The sequence below is a fragment of the Periplaneta americana genome, chromosome 3 (assembly GCF_040183065.1).
Source record: "Periplaneta americana isolate PAMFEO1 chromosome 3, P.americana_PAMFEO1_priV1, whole genome shotgun sequence".
Lineage (NCBI taxonomy): Eukaryota > Metazoa > Arthropoda > Insecta > Blattodea > Blattidae > Periplaneta > Periplaneta americana.
In genome coordinates this window covers 3205337-3223010 of record NC_091119.1, presented here as the reverse complement: position 1 = coordinate 3223010, position 17674 = coordinate 3205337, and the positions used below count along the sequence as shown (strand labels likewise).

Genomic DNA, 17674 nt, shown 5'->3' with positions numbered 1-17674 from the left:
TCCTGGGAAGAACTTTAATTGCCTTAAAAAGTCTGTCGTCCTCGGCCAGGTTTGAACTGTTGACGCTCGAATCTAATGCCAAGCTGGTAACTGCCGAGAAAATAATTGACTCAAACTGTAGAAGTTGGCATGACAGTATAAAATAAGGCTTCTTTTTAATTGTGTCTTTTTCGCTAAAAAAATGCATTTGACTAACATACTAAAGTTGTGTTCATTTCATTCCATTTCATTTCAGTTGTTCAACACCGGCCTTGTACTATAATGGAGGAAATCCTTTTCATCATGTGAATACGATAATTCTGCAGTTTGTTTTTTTCTGTGTACAGAAAATTCTTGCCCAAGCATATATATGTAATATATTTTTTCTTCCTTTCATATTGTATTTGCGTTGTATTTAATACAAGAATAATAATCTTTGTCTTTTTTTTTTTAATAGTCTGTGTTTTACACGTTATAATAAAATTCGTATTTAATATTGTTATTAAACCAACGAAAGTTGTCTATCTAGAACGTCTGTTTTAGGTATGGTATGTATTTCTGCCATTTTAATGTGATTTATCTCTGTAAGAAAAATTATTTTGCTGTTGAAAAAGATCTCCATTCATGCTGTCATTACAGCGTCCTGAATAACAAGACCCGTTCAATGCACTTGTGTGCAAATTTCAGTAGGATTTTACCATATTGGTATTGGGAGTGACATTTCTGTGGAAAGTGTGTAGTTACCAGCATCCCTGTACCGATTGGTGATTATTTTTGTAGCAACTTTCTCCATGTTTGGAAGTAAAACGAGGCATGTCCTTCAAACATATATTGCTCAATGTTACTTCGTAGAATTAAAACTTTTCAAACTTCAAAGTTGTACAAGTTGCGGTTTTCAAGAAGCGTAAATTCGCTGTAGAGCTGTGGTGAGTGTTGACAATTTCCAGTATTTTCTCTCACATTTGTGATTACAGCCAGCACTTAAATAATATGTGATGTTGTTACAGAACTGAGGATTTTAAATGAAATTGGCAAATGCTCTATATTTTGAGTTGGTTGTATATTACCACAGTTTCATGCATCACCAGACGCTCTCACTAATAGTTGAAAATAGTCTGGCTGATTCGGTCTCATTGAATAATATAGTTAGTCAGGTCTGACCCAGTTTGTTACAGAATTTCAAAGGAGCGGATGTTTCCGATGAAATGTGGGTAAATCTGAATGAGAACAATGAACAGGAAGTACAAATTATTGTAGTTGATAATTATAATATTACCAATAAAAATGTATACACTAAGTCTTTATGCATACTTACGAACATTATGCAGCGTGTTAATTATAATAACTGATTTTATGTATATATCTAAACGATGTGACACAACCATTGATTGTTTTTTATGATAAAAATACACCTCAGAAATATTTTTGTGGCCTCCGTTGTCATATGACTTATTTGTTAGCAATACATCACATATGAATGATTTTTTTTACGTATTTTTTTATCTTTAAGTGAAGTGTGTGAGTTTGAATAGCTCTGTACTTTTATACAGATACATTGATTAAATCCTGTATTATTTTAAATGTTTTAGTCATATTAATAATAATGGAGGGCGGAGTCTGTGATAAAATAAAATAAATAGTTCGTATGATTTGTAAGTACTACAGTGAAACTTCTAAGGAAATAACTGGTCTGTATTTTGTATTAAAGGTACAAATTCTCTTGTAATTAAAATCAATAATTTGCTGTAAAATTTTTTGTAGGAAGCCAGAATAACATATGCATTGAAATTAACTCTGTACTTCTTGAACAAGATTATCTGTCTCATTTCTCTTTATTCTAGATTCAGAAATGATTTTATACTACTTATGCATCTATTATTCTGCAGTTAGGAAAGTTGAATATTTTTCTTATTTAAAGTTCATCATTTGAAATCTTTAAACAAATATCCGCACTTCAGTTTTTATAGAATCCGCTCTACGAGAGTTAATTAAAGTGATTATCAGAATAATTGGACTGAAGGAGGGTGTTCTAATTTTAATGTAAAAATTCATTAGAGATAAACGTTAGAAATGTATTACTGTGAATAGAGTGACACACTGAATCATATTCCATTAACTAATCTGTGATCAGTGTGATCCTGATTATGATTAGGCTCTATTGTTAAGAAATCAAAAACTTTTGCTCATTTTGAAAATATCCTAAACGTTTGCTACAGCAAACTGGTGCAAATAATATATTTGCAATATAAAATAGGTTTTGCCTGTTCTTAAGAAGTAGGTTATGACCTTGCTGAAGGTTAACAGAATACATATGCATAATGGCTAAGCAGCATGAAATTTGAGAAAAAAATATTTAAAAAATCTATAAAATCTCACCGATGTGAATTAAGAACTATTATAAAATTGCGTTCATCTCAGTATATTCATTGCCTATCATTTCCAGAAGTTTCACTGTAACACTAGTAATCTTTTTCTTCCACTGTTAATCACATCACTCGTGTACATGTTCGATAAAAAACAAAGTTACTATTGACTCTAGGTAGAATAGCAATATTGCAGATGTAAGGTTGAGTTCGTGAGTGGAACAACAGCTTTAGAGTAAATTCAGAACTTGATATAATCATGCTTTAATTACATATAATTGTGTGAAGCGCTGAATAGAGTTATGTGATTATAATGAAATTGATAATACAGTAAAATCCCTTGTAACCGGCAATACCAAAACAACAGCACTTTTGGCTGGGCAAAAAAAAAAGTTTAAATTTGTCAGATTGTCACTGTCTGGACTGTCACATTAGGAAGTTTGCACGAACTTTCATTTTCAGTGAATATTGGAAGCTAAAATTTGTGTTGTGATGTGTAATGTTTTTTAATAAAGAAAATTCACTCTTTTTTATGTTTGTTTAATTATATTCGGGCTGTCAGTGTTGGCACTAGGAACTTTGCACGAACTTTCGTTTTCAGAGAATATTTTAACCTAAAATTAATCCATTTTGAATCTTGCGTACACTACTTTTAACACTTGAATATAATTAATTGATTAACTAGCAGACTTACTCATGTTAATTATGTAATTTTGTGCGGCTTACAGCTGTACATGCTACAAAGAACACATTAAAGCAATAACCAGAGGACACAATACATCTACATACGCCGATCACATAACCAATGCTAACCACACATACAATAACATAAATGCGGACATGGAAATCCTACACACACAACCCAAGAACCAAAAACTCAACACACTAGAACAATACGAAATATACAGACACACTAAAACACACCCCGATCAAATTCTCAACACACAGATCAATTTCAGTACACACACACTATTTGACTCCACTCTTCAACACCTTTCAACAATCAAACACACCCACACAACAGGCAGAGAAGTTCGAGATGACGCCGTGATCTAGTAGGCTCTGAGGATGGTATGTGAAGCACTGAAACAGCTGTAAGCCGCACAAAATTACATAATTAACACAAGTCCACTAGTTAATCAATTAACTAAAATTAATATATTATTTCTGTTGTGTAATCTATTTCAATAAAGAAAATTCACTCTTTTCTATGTTTAATTAGTCATGTTTGGGCTGTCACTGTTGCCATGTTAGAAAGTTCGCAGGAACTTCCATTTTCAGTGAATATTCGAACCTAGAATTAGTGTGGTGTGTGATGTGTTTTACTAAGAAAAATCCACAGTTTTTATGTTTTTTTCAGTTATGAGCAAGTGATAGAGAAATAAGCTTCACACGGCAGCAGTTTCAACGTTTGGCACCATAGAATACTAACATTTTTTTTTTTTTTTTTGTATAACGATATTTATTCAATTATCCGGCAAAATCTCGTATCTGGAACTAGCCTGGTCCCTTTGGTGCTGATTAAAAGGGATTCTACTGTAGTAGAAATTGAACTTGTGGGTTGATACAGTTTTCAGTACTGGTAACATAAAGAACAGAATAGTATTGACTCTTTCCTGATGAGTCTCTTGAATTTAACTTTGAATCTACCATTCCTCTAGTGTTGCGTCTTGTCTTCGTAAAGTACTCTAGATGTCTTGATAATTTAGTATCTGTGTGTGGAGGTTAATCTGTAGAATTAACTTTTCGGGTGTAGATAATGCTTTTGACATGTAAATAATTCAATGTTATGTACTACATGAATACATATATCCACAGTAGAAATTGTGTAACCGATGAAATGTCATAGTGATCCATCGCAAGATATAAACAGTGGTAATAGAGATAGGATGACACAATTGAAAGCTTACTGGCATCCAACATGTGACAGTTTTCAAGATAGAATAGAGAGCCTTTTTCTTGAGTTAGCTTGCTTTTTATTTTGTCTAAATTCCTTTTATAAAACGTAAATACTGTAACAAATTCATGGAAGTGGCGAATTTGACGTAACATAACATTTATTGTGCTAACTTAGGCACGCAATTAAGAAAATAAGAAAACTGCTAGTGTTCGAGTAGGCTATAGTGAGGTAATAATTAGGGAGCGGATTTTTATGTGCTAAAAAATTTAAATATATTTATTTTTTATGTGCTAAAAAGTATGAAAATATTAGCTAAAAAAAAAAAAATATTTCTTTTAAATATGACAAAAATACCTTACTTAGCTTGCAAAAAAAAAAGTTACTAGGTACTTATCAACCACATTGAGTGCTAGTAGTTGGCCGAGAATTGCAGTGAACAACAAAGGTCATCTCCAAATTCTCCATCACAAATGCATGCTGATTATCTCTGAACAACGACTTATATTGTGAAAACGATCTTTCCACATCACAGGACGTCAGACGTGCATATTTAAAGAGAGGAATGTCACAAACATAAACACCGTCAATTTTGCCTACAGGCACACCCTCCAATACTTGAACAACTTTACACATTTTTTATATCCACTGTTTTTCCCAAACACATTCTGGAATTTGTCCCTTAGTAATTGTGCTTCTGAACCTGGTAGCGAGTCTAGTTTAATTTCCACGGTATACACCTCCCTGTTTCAGACAACAGGTTTTTGGATGTTTCGAGTTTTTTTTATGATGTCACACAAAAAGCTTAGATTTGCTAATAGGAAAGCCAAATCGTTTTTTAAACAACCATCTTTCAGTATATCTTGAAGCATATCGATTGACCAAGCCCGATAACAGGGAATCACAACAAGATGTATTGCCTTACTTGATGGACATGAGCGAGAGGCGAGAGATTTGTTTAAATTAAATAATGTTCATACCCCAGCTCTTATCTGTTGTGTTTCACAAACAAAGCATGGAATGAAATCATCATCAGCAACAATAAACATTCCTAATTATGTGTTGCAAGATCTCTCCTCCTTGTCCATGTTAATTTATTCTCTAATAATAACACTGATATGCTGCCTAGCAGTTCTCAGAACTTGAGGCGATACTATTACAAAAATGGATCATGGATACACCACACAGCGCTTAGAAACACGAAGCAACCAGGAATTCTTAAAAAGATAACGTACTTCTGAGTGACATAATTGATTTAGTTTTAAAATATTTAAAAGTTCTTGTAAAAAAAATATTCAAGTAAAAAAACTCCAAGATTTATGTGTTTATAATAGATTTCCTGAAAATATGTATTTACATAATTTTTGTGAAAATATGTGTTTTTATGTGAAATAAAATTCGGGTTTTAAACTTGAAACTTCATGTTCGGAATTTTTTACTTTGTTAATTGTGTTTTATCACACGCAAAAATAATATTTAATTACATAGGAATCCGCTCCTTAGTAATAATGTAAACCATCAGATAGATTGAAGCCGCTGTTGAGTTTGTAATGTACAGTTCAGTTGCAGGCAGAAAATGTATCTGTGCGGAAATACCAGAATTCACATATATTTATAAATAAAATTGTCTTGTTTCATAAATCATTAGAAACTCGACTTATAAAATTCATAAATAACATTATTCTGCTATTTTTGTCTTAGAAGCATTTGTGTGGTAGTAAGTACAGTTAGTAAGAAATTCTTCCTTCAGAAATCAATATGGCTGAGATCGTTCTTAATGGGATTCTAGTTCGTGTGTTGTATTCAAATCAGAGTAAGTCTGGGGAAGATTTGTTACATAAAATGTCATTTTGAGACATGAGATAAAGTCTTAACATTTTAGTCTGTTGTAAATACTCTATGATCCATCCACGCAATATCATAGTTGTGGTATTCTATTGTACAAATTCTCTTTCAGTCTCTTCAGAGTAATGGGTACTGAAAGATCTCTCAGAATATCATAATTCTTTCTCTTTTCATAAAATGAGACAGTAAATTGATGTATTTTTAATTCATGAAATTGTAGTTTTGCTGTTAAAGCATTAATTAATTTTAAAATATGTCCCATCCTCTTTGTTTTTCCATGTGTGCAAGAAATGAGATGTTTCGGATACAAAAGTAATTAACATCACAGATAAAATACTTTGAGATTGGATTATACAAAACGTTTTGCTAGACATAACTAACGTTGCTTCACTGCTCAAGGAAATGTGTATATTGTTTAAAAGATGTTTAGCATACATTATATGTTTTCATTTGTCACAAGTTGGAGCTAGTTAAAACGACTGTCAGACTTCCATTTTTCATCTACAATATGGAACCATATTTAATATTATTCAATAGAATACATGTCTAAACCTTTGATTCATACTTCCGAGTATTAAAATTACATTTTCATTAAAACCTGTTTCCAAGAGAGTAGTTTAAACTCTGTTTTTAAAGTAGTGACATTTAAATAAATACGTCGATACAAGAAGAAAAATAAATAAATGCAAGTGAATTCTATATCCATTGGTCTTTGACTTGCTTTATGCTTTATAAGAAATAATGCCAAAGGCAAAACTGTGTTTGTAGTATTATTCACTAACTGAACATTTATAGTGTTATATGAATTGAAATATATCTGGTTCCGATAGTGTGGCATTAAAAGTAAAGAAAATTCTTCCTTCACAAAATCTTTACCCATAGATTCAGTCACACTTAAGCTACCAAGAGTTAGTCATGAGGAGTCATTGAACATTTTACTAGCTGCATCAGAATCTGTGTGTAGAGTGTACAGAATTCTTTTGATCAGACGAATTACAATGCCAGCGTTGTTCATTCCATGTCTGAGGATTGTATTTGATACCAAAGTTAACTATACTGCTTATCCCAAATGAGGAATAAATAGGCTATAACTTGAGTCCCTTAATAATGTCTTAGTGTTCTACATATACAAGAACTGAATGGAATCTACGTATAATTTTGTTCTCCAAAGAACACTGCATGTGTCTTTTATTTTGTGTACAGGATAGTCTGTATGTAACTTCTACCTCGGACAACATCCTAGTATATAAAGACCTGGAAAATGGATATAAATTATATTTAACTCTGATGTGGTCAAGGAATGTCTTTTTTTATATCACAATGAAATATTTAAAATATCTATTATTGGAAAATATTACGGTGCGGTAGTTTTAAAATGGTGAATAGGCTCTTCAGTGGGTGTGTTTATGTGCAAGTAAGCCTCGTCCATTTAATTCATCATTTATTAAATATCTCTTTGTGAAATTTGGTTTTTAAGATATTGGAATAGGGATCTTGTCATTCATTAAGATTCTACATTTCTTATACTCATCTCTATACATCTTGAATCAGGGATTTTGGCCCCTGCAAAAAGTAAGTAGATAGACTATACTTGTTTTTTTGAAAGATGGGACATGACAGGAGCTTTGCGATCGGAAAAACAACTGAATATCACATAGCGTGGTAGGCCTGTTGCTATGGTAACAACGGTTGAGTTGCCAAACTGACACTTCCCTGTGGCGTGTGCTTAATAGCTCTCTTGGCGACATTTATTTGCGTTCAGCCGGGACACCGCTGCGGTAGCACTGAAATAGTGGCAGCACTGAACGCCTTGCTGGCCGACAGCGCTGAAATAGCAGGTGCCATTTTTCGTAGCAAAATTTTTTTCACTGCAAGCCTGCTGCTAGCCAGCGAAAGTGGAGGGGGTAGGCAACAACCAATGGTATCATATATTCCGGAGTAGACGGAACAATAGCAGCGTGTTTCTTTGTAAACACAGCGGACATTTTGCAATGGTCGTTCAGGACCTCACGGCTGCTGTAACTCAGCAAAAATGAATAGCTGAATTAGCGCTGTCCTGGCTGAACGCAGCCAATGTTAGCATTGGTACGTTTCGTCTTTGATTCTCTGTCGATTTTTGTATTGTTTTCTTACCTCCGCATGAATTTTCAATGAATGTTTTAATGTCAGCCATCAGCTGGCAGCGTGGTAGTCCATATTGGCAACATGGCACTGTAGTTCCAAGTTTGGCCGCTTAACTGTCATGTCCCATCTTTCAAAAAAACAAGTATAAGAGCGAGTTACTCATCACTACTGGCGGGCTGGGTCACACAGGTCAGGCCGCGCAGTCATAACACCTAACACTTCCTTCTTATGTCGCGGTACACTCCGCCTTAAAACACAATCTTCTTCCACATGTCCAGTTACTAATCATATGTCTGTTGACTTGACATGAGTGTCCCTCAGCTACGAGTATAGATATTATTTCCATTCTTCCTCTTCCCTCTTCCCCTCCTATGCACACTTGTGATTACAGCTCGCTCACTAGCCAAACAACCAAGGACAGGGGCCAATAACGTTGAATCGAGCTGTACTTTGTGTTCCATTTTACCAACAGTGTGTTTAAATTAAGGGATAATAGTGTAGCTAGTATACAGTCACGGATTGGAGTGGGGTTGAAGTTTTCAGGCCAGTGGAGTTCTTGCAGGTGGCTGGGTGGGCCCTCACCAGTTCAGAAATCTTAAACTTTTATTTTTATCATCAAAAATAAGAATTTCTTTTAAATGAGTAAATAAAAACTAAAATCACTTTCCAATGTTTACAGTATTCCTTTTGGCCGGAGTGACATTTGTGCAAACTGATAAATGATAAGTGCAATGATTTCTTTTTTTTTCACTAAAAATAATTCAACTCCCATTCTTGAAGTAAATAAAGATTTTTTTAAGAATACTAAATAATAATGTTTGAGAGTTAAATTAACAGTTCATGTTAATTATACAAATCTGGCTTTCAGGTACAGCTCCCTGTAAAGCTGAAAGCCGATCTGTATAATTACACGTTACTGTTCGTTAACAGAAAATCACAAATTTAAGTCACACAGAAAGTGTGCACTCAATGTTGGATCTCTGACGTCTTGTCAACCCACTTGAGGTATGTGGATAGAAAGGGAATAATTGAGCCAGGGTCTGGTAGAGTTCTGGGGTTAGCTCAGTCTGTAGAGTGTTGGCGCACTCAGCCAAAGGTCCTGGGTGCGATGCCTGGCCCCAGAACAATTTTACCTTTGAAATTATCCAGTTCATGTTAATATAACCTACACTGATGATCAACAGTAATTAGGAAGCCATAAGATTGTCTGAAATTCTTTTGTCAGTCGGTCAATCAATCAGTTTATAATTAGTGATTGTGATGGTAGGTTACTACTCGTATTTAATGTTATTTATCCCATAATTACTCTTTCATAGTTAGCATGATATGCTAAATTTATTATATTTTAAGTTCTAATAGATCACCAATAAATCTTACCTTAAATTAGGGAAGGGTTTCATCCTACTTTTGTTCCGCTTACAGTTTTAAATATATATCATGGAATAAGCGAGTAGCTGCAGCTGGACCCACTCAATTTTTTGCCACTGGTAAAGGATTTCGTATCCTAAAGCCTTATTACTTGATTAGTGGAAGCACTTCTTAAAGAGAAAACCAAACTACAATGTCGTAGTATATTAAATGTGCAAAGGAAGAATTGCCTGTTACAAGCTATTTCTTAAGGTATACGTACACCTTTACATACAAAAAATTTTGTTTTGCATAATTTTGCTCTAAACTTTTTATACAATTGAGAATGGTACCAGAAAGAGAATGAAGTGAACAGATCCCTTGAAATTATGTATAAATTGTTTATAAAAATTATTTTGTTTATAATTTTGACATGCAACTTGAAACATGATAGCTCATGCAGTTTTTAAGATAGAGCCACAGTTTCTTCACTGTTTTATAGCTAAAACTACTCTTTAGTGCCTGACATAGAGCTATTTTTTATTTTCATTTACATTAATTAAATATTACCATATATGTAACTTATACTAATATTTTATGTTGCATAAATCATGTAAAAAATCCATAGATAATTTTTAACTACATTAATGTTATTTTACTCATTGTCAGGCACTAGGGGACTAGAGGGCCTGTGTACCTGCACGATAAAAGTCTGGACCAACACGTCTGAGCTACTCTCTGGCGCCACTCACGGGAACGACTTAAATTAAATTTGAATACAAAGGGGAAGGATGTATCTATGACCTCCATAAATTGCAAAGGTTTAGAATAAAAAATAAATTTAAAAAAATGTTGTGCATTACTTTTGGAGTGATCTTCGTAGAAGTGACCGTGGCTGATGACGCAGCATTTTGGAAAATGAGACTTATCTGAAAAACCATAAGGCATAAATCGAAAATTCTTATATCAAATTAAAGGGAAGAAAATTCTCTATTAAAATAGTTATATTTTGAAAATTTAATTTTTCATCATTTTTTGCGTTTTGTGGGTGTACATATATCTTAAAGTGAATTTTCTCATTGACTGGCGAATATCATACATTATGATCCAAACATTGGTGCCGACTGTAGATATCCTTTGTTCTATGGAACGTTCGTAACAAATGCTATGGAGGTTCCGTCAGGAAATAATAATGTGATGTAGCATGCCCTGTTGCTTTCTGCACTTGTGATAAAAGTTGATACACAAGTATGAACAGATAATGACAGGGGAAACAGAAGTGGCCTAAGAAAACCTGCTGCTTCACTATCTTTGTCTACCCCTGAAATCAACTTAACCTTATTGAAATCCAAGCCTCAGTCTCTGATATATAAAGACAATGCTCTAACCATTCCTCTAACAGTGCAGAAAAAATAGTTGATACATCACATACAATCGGTTGAAGTTTTTCGATAATAGTATAAAAATGACGTTTATGATATGATGATACTTGATCGTAATGAGGCTTTCGGTTGCACAAAGTGATGCGAGGTATGGCAAAATTATTGTATTCTTCTTTCACATTTTGTCATGTTTGATGGATGTATTTTTTTATTTAAACAAATATAAGTGCAATGTTAAATGTAAGCTGTTCAGTTCACATTGTATTTTTTTCATAAACATCACTCAATGTAAGTAGCATCATTACTGTCAATACTGTGTAATGTTATTGCAATTAAAAATATTTTAGTTGCACAGGTGTTCACTTTTATTGAAGACATTTTGATATAATATATCCTGAGTGTTATTTAAGTCCCGCGCCGTGACATCGCGGTCTAAGGCATCCTGCCTAGGACTCGCATTATGGAATGCGCGCTGGTTCGATTCCTCATGGGGGAAGAAATTTTCTCATGAAATTTCGGCCAGTGTATGGGACCGGTGCCCACCCAGCATCGTGATGCACTTGGGGAGCTACGATAGTGTAGCGAAATCCGGTTGCAAATACCAGCTATAACGGTTGGGGAGATCATCGTGCTAACCACACGATACCTCCATTCTAGTTGGATGATCGTCCACCTCTGCTTCGGCATGTGGGCGTGAGGCCAGCAGCCGGCTGGTCGGTCTAGGCCCTTCATGGGCTGTAGCACCACGGATTATTATGAGTGTTATTTAATGAGAAAATTGAAAATTGATCAAATTTTTAAAATTAATATAATTAAATTGCGGTAATGCAGTCATTATCTGGATGTTCCACAGTAAAGCTACACAGCAATATGCACTGGTTATTTATTATGATGCATGTTGGGGCTTGCCAACGATGCAGCAGAGTCCCTGAGGCTGCCATGTCATCCACATACCAGTACTCTTTGCTTTCTTATGCGTCATTTTCTGTAGAGTGTGCGTATTTCTCTGTAAGAGTTATTTTAAATATGAATCTGCTAGATATGTTCCCAGAGAATTTATTGAAAAATGTCCTAATTCTTCAAGATCTATCATACATAATATGCTAGTGAACAAATCGCACACCCAGTAAAAAATACTGTTGTTAAGTCGAAAATGCCATATTAGTTTCGTAAATTATTTCCAACACTGTTTTACTACCGTAGGAGGTATGAAATTCTAATAATGGAATAGTACATTATTCCAGTTTTGGTACCTACAGGGTGATTCACGAGGAAAGGTAAAAAAATTTAGGATGTGAAATCTGAAGTCATTCTGAGTCAGAAAGTTCATATGAATATAGGTCCATTTTCGAACGGTTACGGAGATATGACTCACAAAAACTTCTAAGATTCCATTTTACTAACTCCCATTTAGAGATAGATAACGGACAAATTTAAAGTTTATATTCACGTATGCATACATACCTAATATTCTAGACGTCGTGGTCGATGTTTTCGTACATTTTCAAAGGTACCTCCTCCTGCTCCAATGCACTGTTGCGCTCGGGCGTGAATCGCGCTCATCGCTCGGGATAGTTGCACGTAACTGTTCTCTATGCCGCATCCAAAATACGGTCGATTAGCGCCTCTCTCGTTTCCCCCTTCCTTTGCTGTACCAAGTCTTTCATCCAACCCCATAGACAGTAAGTACTCTTCGATATGGTTCCCTTCTATTCGGAAAGCGTCGTTCATATTCAGCGACGGCACGCAAGGAACTTCCATCGCACAAACCATAAACATACACAATATCGGCGTATTCTGTAGTAGAAAATTTATAAGGCATCTTGAAAAATACAACACTTACGATAACTGTACCTGTATAACTACTGTACTGCAGGTAGCTGACTGGATTGCTATGAATTGATTATAGTGTAGGCTATTTGTGTTATCTGCGGGTTCTGTGTCATTACATCTGACAAGGGCAGGCGATTGGACATTTGTAATGCCCCACCACCCGGTTTCTTCCTCTTATCTACATCGTTCACAATGCAGATTCCAATGTTACGTCATTCATTGCGACCTTAACCTCGTCTCACGTCAGCAGCATATGGTAACGTCTGATTCACATTGGGGCGAGACGTTTTACCAAAAAAATGCATCTAGCTCCGCTATCGTTCGAAAACGGACCTATGTTCATATGAACTTTTTCACTCAAAATGGCCTAAGATATCGTATCCTAAATTTTTTACCTTTCCTCGTGAATCACCCTGTATTTATTAAAATATTTTTACAGCAATATTTTACTAGGAAATACCATATTTTTACAAGTCACAATTTTCGAGTTACACTATTTTACTAGGAGTGCGAAATTTGAAACTTCGGACTCAGTGTTAAGGCCCATTCACAATGAACATTAAACATAACCGTAACATAAACACAGAAGTTTGCGCCCAGGCTACCAAATGGGATCACTCACAATGATTCATACAAACATTGACATAAACATTACCGCAAACTCCAAAGTTTCATGCTTATGCTTACGTGATTTGCAAACAGAACACAATCGTGGAGCGCTGAAATATACGACAGAATATGAGGAAATGGCGTCGTTGTTATGTTTCCATGGTTACCAAGTATGTTTGTGTTATGTTTATGTTCCCATCGTGAATGATGGTATGACTTCTTGATTTTACTGTAACGTTAAGTTAACGCTTACGATATGTTTAATTTTCATTGTGAATGAGCCTTTAAGCAGAAAACATTCTAGAAGAAGATCAGTTTTAACAGACACTAAATTAGATGAAATTTGAGCAAATCTCGAACACTTGCCGAACAAAAAATCGCTAAAGAAATTAGCTCAACAGACAGGATCTGCGAGAAAGATAGGATCAAACGTGAAATTATAATTTTGTGCCAAGTTAACTCTTGGTCAAAATTAACGCTGTTTTTATTTGTGATGGACAATAATCGTATGGGAGTGACGACAGAACGAGTTCTTTTATTGGGAAAAACAAAGACAAAGAACAGAATGGTTACAACATTTTACTCGCACAATAGATGTTTTTTTAAAGTCCAGCATAATTCAGATATTGGTGAAAGAATTCACGATATTTGTAGAAAGCAATGGCTTGCAGTGCAATGTTATGTCAGGGAAGCAATAATATAAATTGTTATGTATAGTAGAAAACTGCTAGCAGCCAACTCACCAGAGTATACAGGGCTATTAAAAAAAGAAGGAGCAGATTTCAAATATTTATTTCTTCCAAACTACAAAAAATAGAAACACAGTTCCAACGTTCCTGGACAAACGAAAGTCCGGGTAGAAGTTCCAATCACGGCCACATTGGCACTGTTGCTTTTCATGCGCCAGAGCAGTGTATATTGGAGAGTACCGCATTCTTTTGATCCGACAAATGCCGCCGCGGCAGCCATATTTACTCCTGCGGAGAGACTGTACAACGCAAGACTTGCGTAGGAACAGAGGTTTCTAGTGCGATATTTCATTGTTATCTTGAAGAATGCCGTGTTGTCGTGCAGTTAATCAATGTGTAATCAATTGTCGATGTACAAAATTAGCACTTAGTCACAAACAAGAGGAGGAATATACTTCAATGATTAATTTCTCAATGACATAATATTTTCACTGCGGGCTAAAGCAAGCAGATGCACTATCACCTTTACATTTTCACTTTGCTCTAGAATATGCCATTAGGTAAGTTCAGGATAGCAGAGAGGATTTGGAATTGAACGGGTTACTGCTTCTTGTATATGCGGATGACATGAATATGTTAGAGAAAATCCACAAACAATTAGGGAAAACACGGGAATTGAAGCAAGTAAAGCGATAGGTTTGGAAGTAAATCCCGAAAAGACAAAGTATATGATTATATCTCGTGACCAGAATATTATTCGAAATGGAAATACAATATAAAAATTAGGAATTTATCCTTCGAAGAGGTAGAAAAATTCAAATAACTTTGGAGCACCAGTAAAAAATATAAATGACATTCGGGAGGAAATTAAACGCAGAATTAGCATGGGAAATGCCTCTTATTATTCGGTTGAGAAGATTTTGTCATCTAGTCTGCTGTCAAAAAATCTTATATTTCCGGTTGTTCTGTATGGGTGTGAAACTTGGACTCTCACTTTGAGAGAGGAACAGAGGATATGGTTGTTTGAGAATAAGGTAATTAGGAAAATATATGGGGCTAAGAGGAATGAAGTTACAGGAGAATGGAGAAAGTTACACAACGGAGAACTTCACGCATTGTATTCTTCACCTGACATAATTAGCAATATTAAATTCAGACGTTTGAGATGGACAGGACATGTAGCACGTATGGGCAAATCCAGAAATGCATAGCCTATAGAGTGTTAGTTGGGAAGCCGGAGGGGAAAGATTTTTGGGAAGGCCGAGACGTAGATAGGAGGATAATATTAAAATGGATTTGAGGGAGGTGGGATATGATGATAGAGACTGGATTAATCTTGCACAGAATAGGGACCGATGTGGAGCTTATGTGAGGGCGGCGATGAACCTCCGAGTTCCTTAAAAGCCGTAAGTAAGTAATGACATAATATTTATAATTGAAAACATCAAGGTGGGCAAAAGCGGACGTTAGAAACCATTCCAAACTGGTATAATACTGGTAACAAAAACAGTTCTTGATTCTCAAGAAAGTTGTCATAATAAAGCGAACTTCAAATATCTTATGCTAGATAGATCCACGCAGGATGCGTTAGAAAATTTATTTTCTACTGTCCATTCCATAAATCCAATCCCGGATGCAAAATAATTCAAAACTGCATTACGATTTCTCAATTTTTCTCATAAACGGAGCATGGATATTACGCTGTTTGCGATTCTGAACAATTAGTTGAGTTTCTAAGTACAGATTAAGTAAACCCGAAGCAGAAAGGTCTAGTGAAGATGAATGTGAGCAAAAGGAAATTGATATAGGCTAAATTGTAATTTAATTGAAAACAGAAATATTAACTTGAGTGAACAACAAGCTCTTTACTACTTGTTGGGATCAGTTTTGTTCAAAATAAAACAAAATAAGTTATAGGCCTATTGTATTTGTGAAAACTGTTTTTCATCTCTAATAGTAGGCCTAATAACTGATAACAGGGATGAATCTGTAAATTTTATTAGCACATTAGTGACTCTCAAGTCGTACAAGGATATGTCATTTGTATACCCTTGTAAATGTAGAAAAATGTGTAACGTTGGTAGAAACTGAGTTTACAGTAAAGGATTAATTATTAACACTTCAACTCATACGTTCCCAACTTGTCATAATATTTTTGAAAAAGTCTTATCACTGTATTTTAGAACTAGAATGTAGGCCTATTTATTGTTAAGAAAATTGTCTGTTATAGCAAATGCACTACAGTAATCTGCTAAATGGTGGCAGTCGAAGTGTTGGTACGAGAACTGCATAGAAAATTGCTGATGTTATCCCTATTGAAATGGACATTATATAAATAATAAAGTGCTATCTCTAATCAGTCATCCCACTATGACAATAATGTTTATTAATCCTCGTCTCTTGTATTCAATAAACCACAACAACATGTATGATATCGCCTTTAATGACCTTCCTTCTAGCATTACTGCTTATGCATCTGTGCCGAGCCAGGAGTAAATATGGCTGCCGCCGCCGAGAATGCGGTACTCTCTAATATACACTGCTCTATCATGCGCAGCCGCATTGGCGCTGTTGATTGTCTGTAGTAAAATGGCGACACAACAGGAAAAAGCATTTTGTGTGCTGCAATTAGCAAAACTAGAGTCCATTATTGAAGTTCAACGTGCTTTTCGCCGTCAGTTTAACAAACAACCGCCTCGTCATAAGCAGATTTACCAGCGGCATCGAAAATTCGCAGAAGATGGTTGCATCTGCAAACAGAAAAGCGCGGGACGTCCGACGTTACCTGAATGACACCATTCCAGGACGTTGGATTGGAAGAGGAGGAGATCAACTTCATCGCCGGTGGCCTCCCAGGTCTCCAGACTTCACTCCTTGTGATTTTTATCTGTGGGGTTACGTAAGAGACCGTGTTTTTATCCCCCCTATACCTGACACTCTTGAAAGTCTGCGGCATCGAATTGTTGAAGCTGTGAATTCGATAACTAGAGACCAGCTGATTTGTGTGTGGCAAGAAATGAGCCACCGTTTTGATATTTGTCGTGTAACACATGGTGCTCATATTGAATGCATACAACATTGAATCTTTCTCTGTCCAGGAACGTTGGAATTGTGTTTCTATCTTTTGTAGTTTGGAAGAAATAAATGTTTCAAATCTGTTCCTTCTTTTTGAATAGCCTTGTATTTGAAGATCAAAGCAATTCTCCTCTCTTTAGCAGTAAAATCATCGAATGGAAATAAACGAATCCCTCTTGACCAGGACAAGTGCTCAGAGAAAAAAATTTGTGACATTTTAAGATTAGAGAATTCATAGTTCTCATGATTAAAATATATTTTTGCTATAAATTTCTTCTTTTTCGCTTTATGATCAGGAGAAGCAATGCTTTCCTTGTCTTCTATGTACGGCACGCCACTGGTAGGAAATCGATTGTGTTATTTTTTTATACATACGTTTGACTGTAAATTAAGTGTCTTTTGTTAAATTTATTGTATACACGCTCTTACAATTACTTACAAATGACTTTTAGAGAACCCGGAAGTTCATTGCTGCCCTCACATAAGCCCGCCATCGGTCCCTATCCTGAGCAAGATTAATCCATTCCCTAC

At 35.2% G+C, this 17674-nt stretch overlaps 1 protein-coding gene across 5 annotated transcripts in view; it reads left to right on the top strand.

Annotated features, from left to right (window-relative positions):
• The window catches only part of LOC138695756 (uncharacterized), a 171602-nt gene extending 160313 nt beyond the window's left edge, over positions 1-11289 (top strand). For 4 of the 5 annotated variants that reach the window (XM_069819929.1, XM_069819925.1, XM_069819927.1 and 1 more), the window contains one exon: positions 236-11289. The gene's annotated coding sequence lies outside the window, so the exon portion shown is untranslated. The remainder of the gene's footprint in view (positions 1-235) is intronic. The other variant, XM_069819926.1, reaches the window with a different exon arrangement.
• Positions 11290-17674: the final 6385 nt, after the last annotated feature.